The sequence below is a fragment of the Hyla sarda genome, chromosome 4 (assembly GCF_029499605.1).
Source record: "Hyla sarda isolate aHylSar1 chromosome 4, aHylSar1.hap1, whole genome shotgun sequence".
In the NCBI taxonomy this organism is placed as follows: Eukaryota; Metazoa; Chordata; class Amphibia; order Anura; family Hylidae; genus Hyla; species Hyla sarda.
In genome coordinates this window covers 385,970,556-385,985,754 of record NC_079192.1, presented here as the reverse complement: position 1 = coordinate 385,985,754, position 15,199 = coordinate 385,970,556, and the positions used below count along the sequence as shown (strand labels likewise).

General features: G+C 40.4%; 1 long non-coding RNA gene across 1 annotated transcript; it reads right to left on the bottom strand.

The window, feature by feature from the left end:
• Positions 1-222: 222 nt before the first annotated feature.
• LOC130267379 (uncharacterized) lies at positions 223-14,902 on the bottom strand. The gene is made up of 3 exons (XR_008843168.1): positions 14,759-14,902; positions 11,215-11,332; positions 223-1,445 (listed from the first exon to the last, which is right to left on the bottom strand). It is a non-coding gene; the product is annotated as an uncharacterized LOC130267379 (long non-coding RNA).
• Positions 14,903-15,199: the final 297 nt, after the last annotated feature.

Here is a 15,199-nt window from a genome sequence, read left to right as displayed (position 1 = left end):
CAAGGGCTTGAGAACACAGCTTCAACAGGATGTTGGCCTCTTTGCAAGTGGAAAGACATCTTAATTAAGTATTGTACCATATGGATGCCATCACCCTACTTTTTTTTCTGCTTGTAACATATATATATATATATATATATATATATATATATATATATAAGGAGGGGTCTTTCTCCCCCTCAAGAGAACTGATTTTGAACACTGCTTGAGTCTATGTCAGGTCATTTCTCAGCGGGCTCGTGTCTATTAATTAGAAATTCTGTGACATCGCATTGAAGTCCCCTTGAAAACTTCCTGACAGAGGCATTTTTCTCTCATAAGATATACCATTTTTTTTTATATAAGCATGTACTATTCATTTATGCAAAATTAGTTGAATTAACAGTGCCTGTTTAAATTTAAAGGTGTTTTCTTCTTTGTGCCACACATTTAAGTCAGGATTAGCCATGCCACTCCGGACACTTCACCTCAGTCAAAAAACATCATATTGTATGGCATTTATTTAGATTGTTGGCGGTCCATGTATTATGTAGACAACTTTAAAGGGGTTATCCTCCATAAGATGATTTTAGTACATACCTGGCAGACAGTAATGGACATGCTTAGGAAGGATCTGGGCTTGTCTTGGGGCTAAATGGCTGTGTTGTAAGATTACCATAACACTGTGACTAGCTGTTTGTGAACTAGTATTTCCTGTTTGACTTTTCGTTTTTTGACTACAAATCCCACAATTTCATCTTCCTCCCTCCCACACATCAGCCACCCCACCCATTGAAACATAAATGAGCTGCATCCATTCAAATCAGTGTGGTTTTCAATCAGGGTGCCTCCAGCTGTTGCATTAGTTGCAGATTGATCTCTCTCCCACCAAGTGATCCCTCCACCAATTGAACCAGACAGGCTCCCTGTCATCAGCTGACTAGTGAGTCAGGTCTCGGCCGCATTGTAACCTGGGAAAAATCTGAGACAACAGTACTTTTGTATGCTGGTAAAAATAAATATTGGGGTGAAAATCACAGAAGAATTGTGAGAAAACCGTCACACACAGGAACAGACACTATATTATGAACTACACTAACTTTACAGCCCCTGTAGCATAGTCAAATAAAAAATAATTCCTGGAATACCCCTTTAATCCACCAGAGACTACTGCTCCTACAAAACAGCTCTCGTCTATGGACAACTATGTTATCTATGAAGAACAACGGTGACCTCTTTGCACTGAATTGAAAAGGCGATCGCTCCGAATAGTTGGCAGCATCATCACATTGCGAGGATCCGCGGTATTTTTATTGATTATTGTTGTTTTTTATCCCGCACATTGCATTCATTATGGCAGGTTTATTGAGGTTTAATTCAATGTAATTCCAAAGCAAAGTATACTCATCTTCATGATGTATTGTAATTATTTTCTCTTGTTTCATTAGCTTTATACCATCCACCGCCTAGAAAATAAAATTACTGTTAGTTCCATGGGAAAACAGAAGTAAACACAATCCCATTTATCAGCTAACTTTTAAATATGATGGAAAGTGCAGCGTCTACAACTCTGAGATAGAATTGTCAGATGTTTCCTAATGATGATGAAGGAAAAAAAATATCCCTTTCCTTTTCTTGATAATAGATGAACAAATGCAAATGGTTTAATTATTATTTTTTTTTTTTTATCTATTAACTTGACATTTCCCAGATCAGCTATGGAGAGGATGCTCTGCCTGAGTGATCCATGTCTGGAGAAAGAAATGTAGAAATCCCTAATATGGAGTTATTTGTAATATTTAAAAGGAACTTTAATTATTGTCAGGGAAGGAAACCAGTCCATTAAGGATTGGATGACAGCTGGTTGTGCATTGTACCTGGAGGAGGCTTAGTGATGCCTAATCTGCATACAAAATGAGACAAGTGCAGGGAAAGTTTGGGAAGTAAATATGAAAAGGATGGCTGTCAGTCACACAGCCCGCACCCTGCACTCCATGTTAAGCAGGGAAGTGATGGAAAGCTGCTAAAAACCTGCAATGCACAGAAAACAAACCCAGGCGAAAGAAGAGGAGTTTATCTACTTCAATTGTGTATGAATACAGAAGCCAAAGTAAGCACTGCGTAAAATGGTGGAAGATAAAAAGAAGACTAGGAAACCTTGAAATGTAAAGATAAAATAATAGATAGATAGATAGATATGAGATAGATGGATAGATAGATAGATAGATATGAGATAGATAGATTGATATGAGATAGATAGATAGATAGAAAGAAAGATAGATATGAGATAGATATTAGATATATACAATGACCCCCCGACCTACGATGGCCCCGACATATGATCAAATCGACATACGATGGCCTCTCAGAGGCCATCGCATGTCGATGTCAGCATCGACATACAATGCTTTTTTATGTCGGGGCCATCGTATTAACTGCTATCCGGCAGCGCAAAATGCTTAAGCTGCTGCCGGATAGCAGCTTAACCCCTTAAGGACCCGGGCTTTTTCCGTTTTTTCATTTTCAATTTTTCCTCCTTAACTTTAAAAAATCATAACTCTTAAAAATTTTCACCTAAAATTATATATAATGGCTTAATTTTTGCGTCACTAATTCTACTTTGTAATGACATTAGTCATTTTACCCAAAAATCTACGGTGAAACGGGAAAAAAAATCAATGTGCGACAAAATTGATGAAAAAACACTATTTTGTAAGTTTTGGGGGCTTCTATTTTTACGCAGTACATTTTTTGTCAAAAATGATACCTTATCTTTATTCTGTAGGTCCATACGGTTAAAATGATCCCCTACTTGTATAGGTTTGAATTTGTATCACTTCCGAAAAAAATCATGAATACATGCAGGAAAATTTATACGTTTAAAATGGTAATCTTTTGACCCCTATAACTTTTTTATTTTTCTGTGTTCAGGGCGCTTTGAGGACTCATTTTTTGCGCCGTCATCTGAAGTTTTTAGCGGTACCATTTTTGTTCTGATCAGACTTTTTGATCACTTTTTATTCACTTTTTTGTGGTATAAAAAGTGATCAAAAATGCGCTATTTTGGACTTTGGAATTTTTTTGCGCGTACGCCATTGAACATGCGGTTTAAAAAGCGGTATATTTTTATAAATCGGACATTTCCGCACGCGGCGATACCACATATGTTTATTTTTATTATTAGTTACATAATGTTTTTTTTATTTTTGGAAATGCCGGGTGATTTAAACTTTTATTAGGGGAAGGGATAATTGAAAGGGTTAATGATTTTTTTACACTTTTCTTATGCAACATTATAGCTCCCATAAGGGGCTATAACATTGCATTTACTGATCTTTTACACTAATTGATGCATCTCCATAGGAATGGATCAATCAGTGTTTTCGGCGATTGAATGCTCAAGCCTGGATCTCAGGCTTGAAGCATTCATTCGGCGATCGGACAGCACAGGAGAAGGTAAGAGACCTTCCTCCTGTGCTACAGCTGTTCGGGATGCCGCGATTATACCGCGGCGATCCCGAACAGCTCCCTGAGCTAGCCGGGCACTTTTACTTTCGTTTTTAGCCGCGCAGCTCAGCTTTGAGCGCGCGGCTAAAGGGTTAATAGCGCGCGGCACAGCGATCAGTGCCGCGCGCTATTAGAGGCGGGTCCCGGCTTCACTATGACGCCGGGCCCGCCGCGATATGATGCGCGGTCACCGTGTGACCCTGCGTTATATCGCAGGACCGGGACCCATGACGTATGCATACGTCATTGGTCCTTAAGAGGTTAATGTTCAACGTGTGGTATGGTAAGTATTACTTACCCCTCCACGATGCTCCGGGGTGCCCTCCGGGTCCAGCGCTGGTCTTCCGGTGTCTTCTCGGCCCTCTCCGATGACGTCAATACGCTGCTGCGCACGTCATCCAATAGGAATGGCGTATGCACCGGCGTAATGACGTCGCTACACAGGCCCAGTAAGGCCTTGCGGAAGACAGCAGAGGACCGGAGAAGACAGCGGAGGACCGGAGAAGACAGCGGAGCACTGGAGAAGACAGCGGAGAGCCAAGCGGAGGCCCGGGGTCACCATCGAGAGCGGCGGGGACACCATCGCGAGCGGCGGGGACAGGTGAGTACAGCTTCCTATACTTTACATTGCACGAATCCCTCAACATACGATGTATTCGACAAACGATGACTCGTTTGGAACGAATTACCATGGTATGTTGAGGGACCACTGTAGATAGATATGAGATAGATAGATATTAGATAGATAGATAGAGATAGATAGATATGAGATAGATGGATATTAGACATATAGATAGATATGAGATAGATAGATAGATATTAGATAGATAGATAGAGATAGATATGAGATAGATAGATAGATAGATAGAGATAGATAGATATGAGATAGATAGATAAATATTAGATAGATAAATATGAGATAGATAGAGATAGATAGATATGAGATAGATAGATAATATATATATATATATATATATATATATATATATATATATATATATATATAACAGATGGATATCAAATAAACAAATATGAATTAAATAGATAAATATGAGATAAATAGATTATAGATAGAAATGAAATAAAAATATATTAGATAAAAAGATATTAGATAGATAGATAGATATGAGACAGATTAGATAGATAGATATTAGATAGATGGATACATTGATAGATATTTTTTGCATGGACTAGATACTTTGCACACAACTTTATCATTTCTTAACAGAATGAATCACTATACATTGTGCGCTAAATCCATTTACGTCTGCAGAAGTACATTGAGACAAATCTGCAGCACGGCAGCAATGTGGTTAGAAGCAGATTTCCTCGGCATGCTATCTCAATGTCAATTAACATGACTGTCAAATCTACTTGTTCTCTGGACCTATAGTGCAGAACACACATCTGAGACAGGAACTGCTAAAACTTCTGTATACCCACACCCTTACAACTGTATACATGGGTTTGGAATGTCAGTTTTAGATTTATGTACCCATATACAATTTAGAAGAAGTGTATAACTGTGCATAAGGTAGGATGTAGGAATAGGAAACAGATGTAGCAGAGCTGAATTTGCTACTGTCATTGCTGAGTGACACGGTGAGCGGTTTGAATAATTTTGTGCGTATTGATAACTTAGGCCCCTCTCCCACTTCTGTTTTGCTCCTGTAAAAACTCCTGTCATGAACTCCTGTCAGAAAGTCCATAGAACAGCCGTCAAAAAATCCCATTCATGTCAATGAAGGCACACTGGGGCAAACTGGGGGAGATTTATGAAAACCTTTGCTGAGGAAAGTTGACCAGTTGCCCATAGCAACCAATCAAATTGCTTCTTTCATTTTTTCACAGGCTTTTATCAAAACTGAAAGAAGCGATCTGATTGGTTGCTATGGACTTACTGCACAATTTTTCCTCTGCACAGGTTTTAATAAATCTCCCCCACTGTTTGAAAATGACTTGGGAACATATTCCAAACTTTTTTTGCATCAAAATTCTGTCGGGAAAGGTGCAAATTTTGCCGCAAAATGTTTCCACTAAACATTCAAAGGGTTTTACATGAGAATGATCTGAGTTCAACACCATTCATGGCAGATATGCAAGTGGGCATTGCTATGTAAATTTCATAATTTTTCAAAGGGGGAGAGTATATTTTAACCTCTTAAGGACGCAGGGCATACCTGTACGCCCTGCTCCCAGAGTTTAAAATGGGTCACGCCATGACCCCGCATCACACCGGGTCGGTCCCGGCTGCTATTGATAGCCAGGACCCTGGGCTAATAGCCGCGCACTATTAACCCTTCAGACGCAGCGATCAAAGTTGATAGCCATGTCGAAAAAGAAAGTAAAAGCTTCCTGGCAGCTCAGTTGGGCTGATCGGGACTATCGCGATAAAATTATGATGTCCCAATCAGCTACGACGCAAGCGGAGGCCCCCTTACCTTGCTCAGTCGCATCCGATCGGCGTTTGATTGCTCCAAGCCCCTACAGGCTGTCAGGATCCGGACTGGTATGCAGCGAGGACACTGGAGGTGGATCCTCTGTGTCAGTGAGGTGATGGCGTGGGCCGTACCAGGGGAACGGAATCTAAGGGGTTACTGGTTTTCACCAGAGCCCGCCGCAAAGCGGGATGGACTTGCAGCGGCAGGTAACCCCCAGGTCGTTCCACCCGATAGCGACTCAACCCCACTGACAGCTGAGACAGACGCGGTACACAGGGACAAGGCAAGAGCAAGGTCGGACGTAGCAGAAGGTCAGGGCAGGCAGCAAGAGTCGTAGTCAGGGGCAACAGCAGAAGATCTGGGTACACAGGCTTGGGAACACACTAAAACGCTTTCTCAGGGCACTAAGACAACAAGGGCCCTCATTTACTAAGAAAATCGGGTTGTAAGTCTATGTTGCTTTCTTACCCGACTGCTTTTTTTCCCCTGGTATTTATTATTATGTCGCATCCTGTTTGTCGCACGTGGGTTTTGTAGGTTTTGGTTTCCAACTCCTCTGAGCTGTCGGGAAAAAATCCACAACAATTCAACAAATTCGGGTTGGAAACCTTAATAAATACGTGGGAAAGCTCAGAAATGTCAGGTTACGCCCCTTTTTCGGGTTTGGGAGAATCCACATCGGGTCTGTCGGGAAGAAATGTCGCATAGTGTCGCAGACTGGCGCACGATGTCTGCGACATGGCGCAGACAAAGATGCGACAAAAAAACCCGACAAAAGAGGTCGGGTTTAGAATAGTAAATGAGGGCCAAGATCCGGCGAGGACAGGAAGGGGAAGTGGGTTTTTATATCAATGGAAGTGATTGACACTGATTGGGCTACGCGGATCGCATCCCCGCCGGCAGTGACAGCGGGTCTGACCGGGGCGCTGCAGAGAGGAGAAAGCTGCGAGCACTCCGGGGAGGAGCAGGGACCCGGAGCGCTCGGCGTAACACAGGCTTGAGCAATCGAGCCCCTATTACGCTGATCCATGCAAAGCAATGGCTTTGCAGGGATCAGGGTAAAAGATCAGTGCGTGCAGTGTTATTGCCCCCTATGGGAGCTATAACACTGCAAGAAAAAGAAAGAAAAAAAGTTAATAAAGGTCATTTAACCCCTTCCCTAATAAAAGTTTGAATCACCCCCCCCCCCCCCCTTTTCCCATAAACAAAACTGTGTAAATAAAAATAAATATTTGTGGTGTTGCCGCGTGCGTAAATGTCCAAACTATAAAAATATATTGTTAATTAAAGCACATGGTCAATGGCGTCCGCCAAAAAAATTCCAAAGTCCAAAATAGCGTATTTTTAGTCACTTTTTATATCATAAAAAATTTATAAAAAGCGATCAAAAAGTCCAGTCAATGCAAAATAAAAAAAGTTATAGGGATCAAAAGATTACAATTTTAAACATATACATTTTCCTTCATGCAGTTATGATTTTTTTCAGAAGTACAACAAAATCAAACCTATATAAGTAGGGTATCATTTTAACCGTATGGAACTACAGAACAAAGGTCAAATGTAATTTTTAGATGCGTAGAAGCGGAAGCCCCCAAAAGTTACATATTGGAATTTTTTCTTCAATTTTGTTGCACAATTAATTATTTTTTCCGTTTCACCGTGGATTTTTTGGTAAAATGACTAATGTCACTGCAAATTAGAATTGGTGGTGCAAAAAATAAGCCATCATATGGAATTTTATGTGCAAAATTGAAAGCGTTATGATTTTTAGAAGGTGATGAGGAAAAAATTTAAATGCAAAAATGGAAAAATGCTGAGTCCTTAACGGGTTAAATCCCAAATTTCACACTAGCTCTTTGCTAGTGGAAAATCACAAAAAAAAAAAATATGTTTTCTTTTTTTTTTGTGTGTTTTTTTAAAGTTGCATTGGCTCCATTATTGAATTAATTTTTTTATCAAATAAATATTATTTTTTGGCAAATGATAATAAAAAAATTAAAAAAAATTTAAACTCTGACTTAGACTACATTTTTCTTTATAGGGCTGCAACAACATATCTGTCAAGGACATGCTGTCATCATGGTTGTTTCAATGAAAATTGCAGGTCGCTGCACCTGCACTTACATTTAAAAGGGTACTCCATCCCTAGACATCTTATCCTCTAAGTATAGGGGATAAGATGTCTAATCGCGGGGGTCCCAGCACCTGGTGTTCAAAACAATATGTTCAGAATGCTGGGTTTGGGCGGTCGTGATGTCACGTCATGCCCCCTCCTGATGTCACATTACTCCCCCTCCATTCATGTCTATGGGAGGGGGTGAAGGGGGGGAGGGTGAGATGTCTAGGGGCGAAGTACCCCTTTCACCCCTAGGGGACATGCAACGTAGATTTAAGTCATTATGCCCTGGTAATTGGCACACAGCGACGTACATGTACATTTCGGCAGGTTTACAGTCTATGAAGCGAGCGCTGGAGCTGCGCTCTACTCATAGACTGCCTATCCCGGCTGCTGAAAGCCACTTATGGTGGACATCAGTGATGATGCTGATGTCCGCCATTAACTCTTTAGATTACTTTTTATATCTATATCTGTTTTCTTCTTTTCTTTGCCTTCAGACATGTTTCATCCACACAGCTGTCGCTTGTCTGGGCACTAATAGTGTAATCATGGAATATTTCATGAAAGTAGCTTGTTCCCACCAGAATTATCTTGATTTAATATTTGGCCCCTAGGGTATGTTCACACGGGCGCAACTTGTGCAAAACGTTCTCAGGGAATATTCCGCACGGACATTCCGTTACAGCAGACTCCTATTGATTTTAATGGGATTCTGCTGCATTGTTCACACGGTAGAATTTGCACGCCAGATATTTGCTTCTGCAGAAACAATAGAGTCTGCAAGGAAATGAATTGCTGTCTATGAGACGGCCCATTTCCGAGTTGTCCTAGCGCCCGCCGGATTGGGCAAATGTGTGAAATAACAACACATGTTTTCTGTGCGGGCATTCGGCACATTTTCAGAGCACGTGAACCTGACCTAATTCAGACAATTTTGGCACACAAAAAAATCAAATGGAGCAAAAAAAAGTAATTAAATGTCGCAATAATTAACTCAGGAGAAAAAAAAAGTTTGAATGATCTTGCTGTAACAAACATGGCAGTAGTTTTTGAATATGTCACCCACTGTTTCTAAATGTTATGCAGGTATATTTGGGTCTTATGATGGGTTTTCAGGCCTGTAGCATGGAGAGTTTTATGACTTTGCTGCTCATTCATGTTTCCTCTTTCGTGCACTCCTACCGATCGGATTGAAGTGTCACGTATGCTGGTGTTGTAACTGAGTCAAGCATCTGCTGATGGTGTCTCTTCTTAAGTGGCCTATTCATGTATACAGCGATACATTTCATTACAATAAAGAAAGCCATTCACTTTCTACATTTGCAAAGAAAAACATTCAATATGCTGTGATAGCCTGGGGGATGTAGTGTATGGGGAGTGTAGCTGTGCGGTGACTAAAGGGTGCTTGTTGGCTATTCGTGACGCCAGGGTGAGGGCTCCCCCGTAATGCTTGTCCTACCGCCACCCTTCCCAAGAGCGATAGGGAGGTAGATAATAATAGAATGTCCACAACCGGAGAGTTTTCTGAAACAGGTATAACTTTTACTGAAGATTTTCAGCAAGCTTCATAAACTGAACAGTCTCTATGCATACAACTGCTTTCCTTGGAGATTGACAAATGTTGGGGCTTTAGCTGGGACACTAAACTGATCAGGTAACATAGGACACAGTTCCCACTGGACACAGATAACAAACATGAACTTCATAAAAACAGATATAAGAAAACCAAACTCTACAACGTAGAGGATAACTGGTAAGACGGGATATTTCTCAATATACAAGACAGGATAAATTCTAAACCAAACTCCACAATATGGAGGAATAGGACAGGACAGTGTGAACACAGACTAAGAAGAACAGACATACATCCTAAAACCGACAAATGACACAGACTAAAATCTACAATAAACAAGACTATTTAACCATGGCTAAAACTAAGCTATATCACAGGATAAATACAAGGTGCATGCTCAAGCAAACTAGGAAGTGCATAGCACAATAACCAGCAGCTAGAATGCAGGAAAACTCTGTTTAAAATAGACACACCTGAGATCTCATTGGTTCTGAGCATTAACCATTCCTAATCCAGGGAGAATAGCAAACTGCTCAGAACAAACTAGTGTTTGAATACGCACCTAAACAGAATTTTAGGATCAGAGCAAGAGAAGTATCCGAAAGCTTACACACCTTTTAAGTAGAATACTTCTATATATGAACTTTAAAATGATGTTCAATAGTGCACATACCCAACAAGGATCATTGTACATTCTACATTTTCATTACTGTGTTATAGCTTTTAGCAAGAGTTTTCTTCCAAAAAGTTTAGAACAAGGATCTTACAATATGGTAGTTTAACTGGAACAGGATTAGCAGAACGTATGCTATGTAACAAAGCATTGTTGAGAGATAGCGTTAGGGTTAAAAGACATCGATGCCGCCTTCCTCCAAAGCTTGCTAAGCAATACAACAAAGGAACAGATATGTTTGCTAACTCAAAGAGTAATGCAGCGGGTAGAGTAATCCTCGGATGTAATGGGCCTTTTAGAGCTGTGATGGTATTATAATTCCTAATGCATCTGTTAAGGATCTGTCTTGTGCTTCTGTTTCTCACACATCGGATGAAAACGCTGACAAAATAAAAAATGAACGTGGGAATACATTTTGATTATGAAACCCAGAGTGCTGCTCCCTTTATCATTATTAGTATTTTCATTTTATGGAACATGCTGTGGACTAAAGAGCAGAAGAGATTCTGGTCATGATCCAGCTTTCGGAATAGGTACATGAGATCTGACAGCCACTATATTTTATTATTTATAGTGTTGGTATTTGATTATTTCGGTTTTGACTATAGCAGTTTGCAGATATTTATACGATTTACTTCAAAGAATAAGCAGCTGGATTGCCCAGAGCATCAGGGATGTAAACCTGGAAGAGAAGTTTACAGGGTAACCTGGTAGGGAACTTTAATGTCGGCATGCAAAACCAGGTGGCATGGTACAGAACCCCCCAAACGCATATCACCATTCACTAAATATTTATGAACACAATGCTTAACAGTCCTGTAAAAAGTTTAAAGGTTATGGACACCATTGCAGTGGCGTTTTTTTTTTTTTTTTTTGTTTTGTATTGCAGATTTATTTCCTGAATGCAAAATGATGGACTTACTTTATGTTCTCTCTCTCAGTATTGGGCATAACAGTTCATATGGTGAACAGAGAAAGAGCTACCTTGGAGGCCATCTCAAAAAGGCTGGGCAAGGAGTGGAGAGCAAATACATGGCAGTCTGCAGGGGAGAATAAAATAGGCTGTTTACAAATAGAAAGAGAAAACAAAGTTCATACAGCAAACAATACAGGCTGTAGAAGAGAAACTAAACAACATTAAAAAAAAAAAGACCTCACAAAGCTCACACAGGCTTCAAAGAGAGGAGCACAAATGCAAGTCACTTTTCATGGGAGAACCAAATAGGCTGTGTACAAATATAAAGATAAATTAGAGTTCACACACCACACTATAAAGGCTGTAGAAGAGAAACAAAAAAAATGCATTATTTATAAAGACCTCTCAAAGCTCACAAAGGCTTTAAACAGAGGAGTGCAAATACAAGGCAGTCTGAAGGGGAGAATTAAATAGGCTGTGTAAAAATATAAAGATAAACAATAGTTTACACAGAACACTATGAAGGCTATAGAAGAGAAACTTAAAAACATTTTAATAAAGACCTCCCAAAGCTCACAGAAGCTTTAAAGAGAGGATTGCAAATACATGGCAGTCTAAAGGAAAGAATCAAATAGGCTGTTTACAAATATAAAGAGAAAATATAGTTCACACAGCAAACAATACAGGCTGTGGAAGAGAAACTAAACAACATTTTTAGGGAAGAATCAAATAAGTTGTGTAAAAATATAAAAAGAAATTAGAGTCCACACAGTAAACTATAAAGGCTGTAAAAGATAAACTAAATAACATTTTTTAACAGAGACGTCCTAATGCTCACACAGGCTTTAAAGAGGGCAGTGAGAATACAAGGCAGTCTACAGGGGATAGTCTGTGTGGAAATATAAAGAAAAGTTAGAGCTCACACAGAAAACTATACAGGTTGGAGAAGAGAAACTTAACAACATTTTTTTTTAAGACTTGTGGAGAAAATGTATATTTTTTTTTTTAGCTCAATGTTGGGAATGTATCATCTAATTTGGCCCACTTTTATGTAAAGTCTGAATTTATGCTGCAAAATATTTACTGAATTAGTGACTTTTCTTTCCTCCAATGAAAGTTAGTGGAGAGGCATTGCCAACAGTAGTCAAACAAATGTACTAAGAGAGCATTCAAGGGATCTACCTCCATGTTTGCTCCTGCACCCCACCCACCTCTATTAGGTGTATATAAGGTGCCTTGGAAGTTTCAGACCTTGCAATGCCTGTTGAACTGTTCACACAGAGGCATATTCATAGTGTAGGGTCCGTCCCAGAATGAGGTCACCTTACCGTGGTGGGACGGTCCACGCTATTTGGCCGCCAAATTCGCAAGCTAAGTACCTCATAATTTCATAGTTTCATATTTTCATTTATTGCACTACAGCTGTATAGCTTTTCATGTTCTATCTATATACTCATGTTTTATCTATATACTCATGTTTTATCTATATCTTTGTGCTAGCAGTGTGCTGCTGTATTCTCCTGTTGCTGTATATTTAGCCCAGCAGCCTGCACCTGTAAGCCAGGTCTATACAATAGTTTGGAATCAAATAGTGCTGGACAACTTATTCTTTGTTTATATATATATATATATATATATATATATATATATATATATATATATATCCTACTGCCACCCGTCCCAGGAATGATAGGGAGGAATAAAGGATTGTCCACAACCAGAGGTTTAGTAAATTATAGATAACTTTATTGCAGCTTTTATGCAGGTTGATAACGGCAAACAGTCTATACAGAAGAGTAGTCTGTAAGTTCCTCACAGTTGGTTGGGACCTAGTAGTATATAAGCTCTGAGTCTGGAATTACGCTGTTCCGCTGGATTTAGGGGAATTGTTCAGTCCAACAGTCACGCAGGATTAACAGGATTTAGATTTGGTAGACTCACGTTTAGTAAGCTGCTGAATTGATAGGCTTCAGGCTTAGTTTTGTCTAGCAGGTTTGCACGGATCTCTCTCTCTCTCTGCTAGTCTGGAAACCAAGAGATGCTGCTTGCTTTGCAGCCCAGGAGCAAGAGAGCGAGGATTGGTTAACAGCTCCCTTATATGGAGAGGGTCAGGCTTAGAGCTTATTGGTTCCCACCAGCTGTCAGTCCTTTCACAAAGCATTATGGTACAACATGTGACCACATCACGTGCCCTGGAAGGTCCTTAAGCTTAAAGAGTAGCTATCACTAAATTAAATTTCCCTATTCCCCCTCCCCATCTGTCCCTGACACTAACTACATCTATCCCTGTCTGAATTTCTGCCCAAATCCCCATAAAAATACCTTTGGAAAAACGGCTGCAGGAGCTCAGAGTTGAGCTCTCTAGTGAGGGCAGGAAGTGGGCGGCCCCGGCAGGCGCGACGTCATCTGAAGCCTGGCCGGGGCTCTCTTCCGCCCATCTCCTCTCTCTTTCCTGCAGCTCGCGTGCTGCAATGAATGAGGAGAGGGAGATGCAGGGGGCGGGGATATTAAAATTTTGCGCGCCGCGCGCACACGATCGCTGTACTCACTCTCTGCCTGTATACAAAATTTTAATAATCCCTCCCCCCTGCATCTCCCTCTCCTCATTCAAGTGAACGCGCGTTTTGGACCACGCTGGGCCACGCTGCCCGGCCAGCGTTGATCCGAACGTGCTGAACCACAAGGGGGGGGGGGGGGGGGGGAAGTAATCCTGAGCCATATAGGGTGACAAGTAGTGGCCAGGTTTACAAACGTTAAAAAAACACATAAAACATGACTTTTTTTTAAAATAAAATATATTAAAAACATTTTTTTTTTCATAATCTATTTAATAATTTTTTTTTTTTAAATGAGAGTACCCATTTAACATTAGACTTAGTGATCATGTGACCTAAGGTCCTGGAAGTACTATACACATAATAAAATATATACAATTTATACACATCAAACATAAAAAAATTAAAGCCGGGTCTGTCAGGGAGGACTGTAGGGAGGGTGGACTGTGTGAGGGGACTTAGAAGAGTTAGAAGAGTCCACAGAGACAGTAACTGATGATCAGCAGGGTGGTCTGTCAGGGAGGACTGGCCTCCTCTGTACAAGCAGCTTCAGGGAAATTATAGTGTGTTTTCGTGTTGTTTTGTTTTTTTTCCTTATTTATTCTGATATACACTATGGGGGAGATTTAACAAGACCTGTCCAGAGGAAAAGTTGCGCATAGCAACCAATCAGATTGCTTATTTTACTTTTGAAAAGGCCTCTGAAAAATGAAAGAAAGGATCTGATTGGTTGCTATGGGCATCTTTTCCTCTGGACAGGTCTTGTTAAATCTCCCCCATAGTGTCCCCCACCTACAGTACCTGAAAAGCTTAGTCCAGCATAGTTGTTCTTTCCCTCCCTATAAACCAGTGTTTCCCAACCAGGGTGCCTCCAGATGGTACAAAACTACAACTCTCAGCCAAAGGCTGTCCAGGCATGCTGGGAGTTGCAGTTTTGCAACAGCTGGAGGCACCCTGCTTGGGGAACACTGCTATAAACCAATAGTGTTACCCACCTGTGCCCCTATAATGCCATTCCACATCTGTATCTTCCCCACATCATCAGTCCCTACAATCTTTGTATTGTCCCACCTTTCTTGTGGACCTGTCCAGAGGAAAAGTTGCCCATAGCAACCAATCAGATCGCTGCTTTCAGTTTTCAGAGGCCTTGTTAAAAATGAAAGAAGCAATCTGATTGGTTGCTATGGGCAACTGGACAACTTTTCTTCTGGACAGGTTTTGATAAATCTCCCTCATTTTGCTGCAGAATTTCTGCTGGTAATTCCATAACAAAATCCACATTATAAAATCTGCAGCAAAAAAATCTGTAGCAAAATCCCAATGGCTGGATTTACACTGTATTTGTGTTAACATTTAAAGCACAACTCCGTTGCTTATGATAAATAACTATTGTGCAGAACCAATTTGGCTTCTAAATACCTTAAAGGGGTATTTCT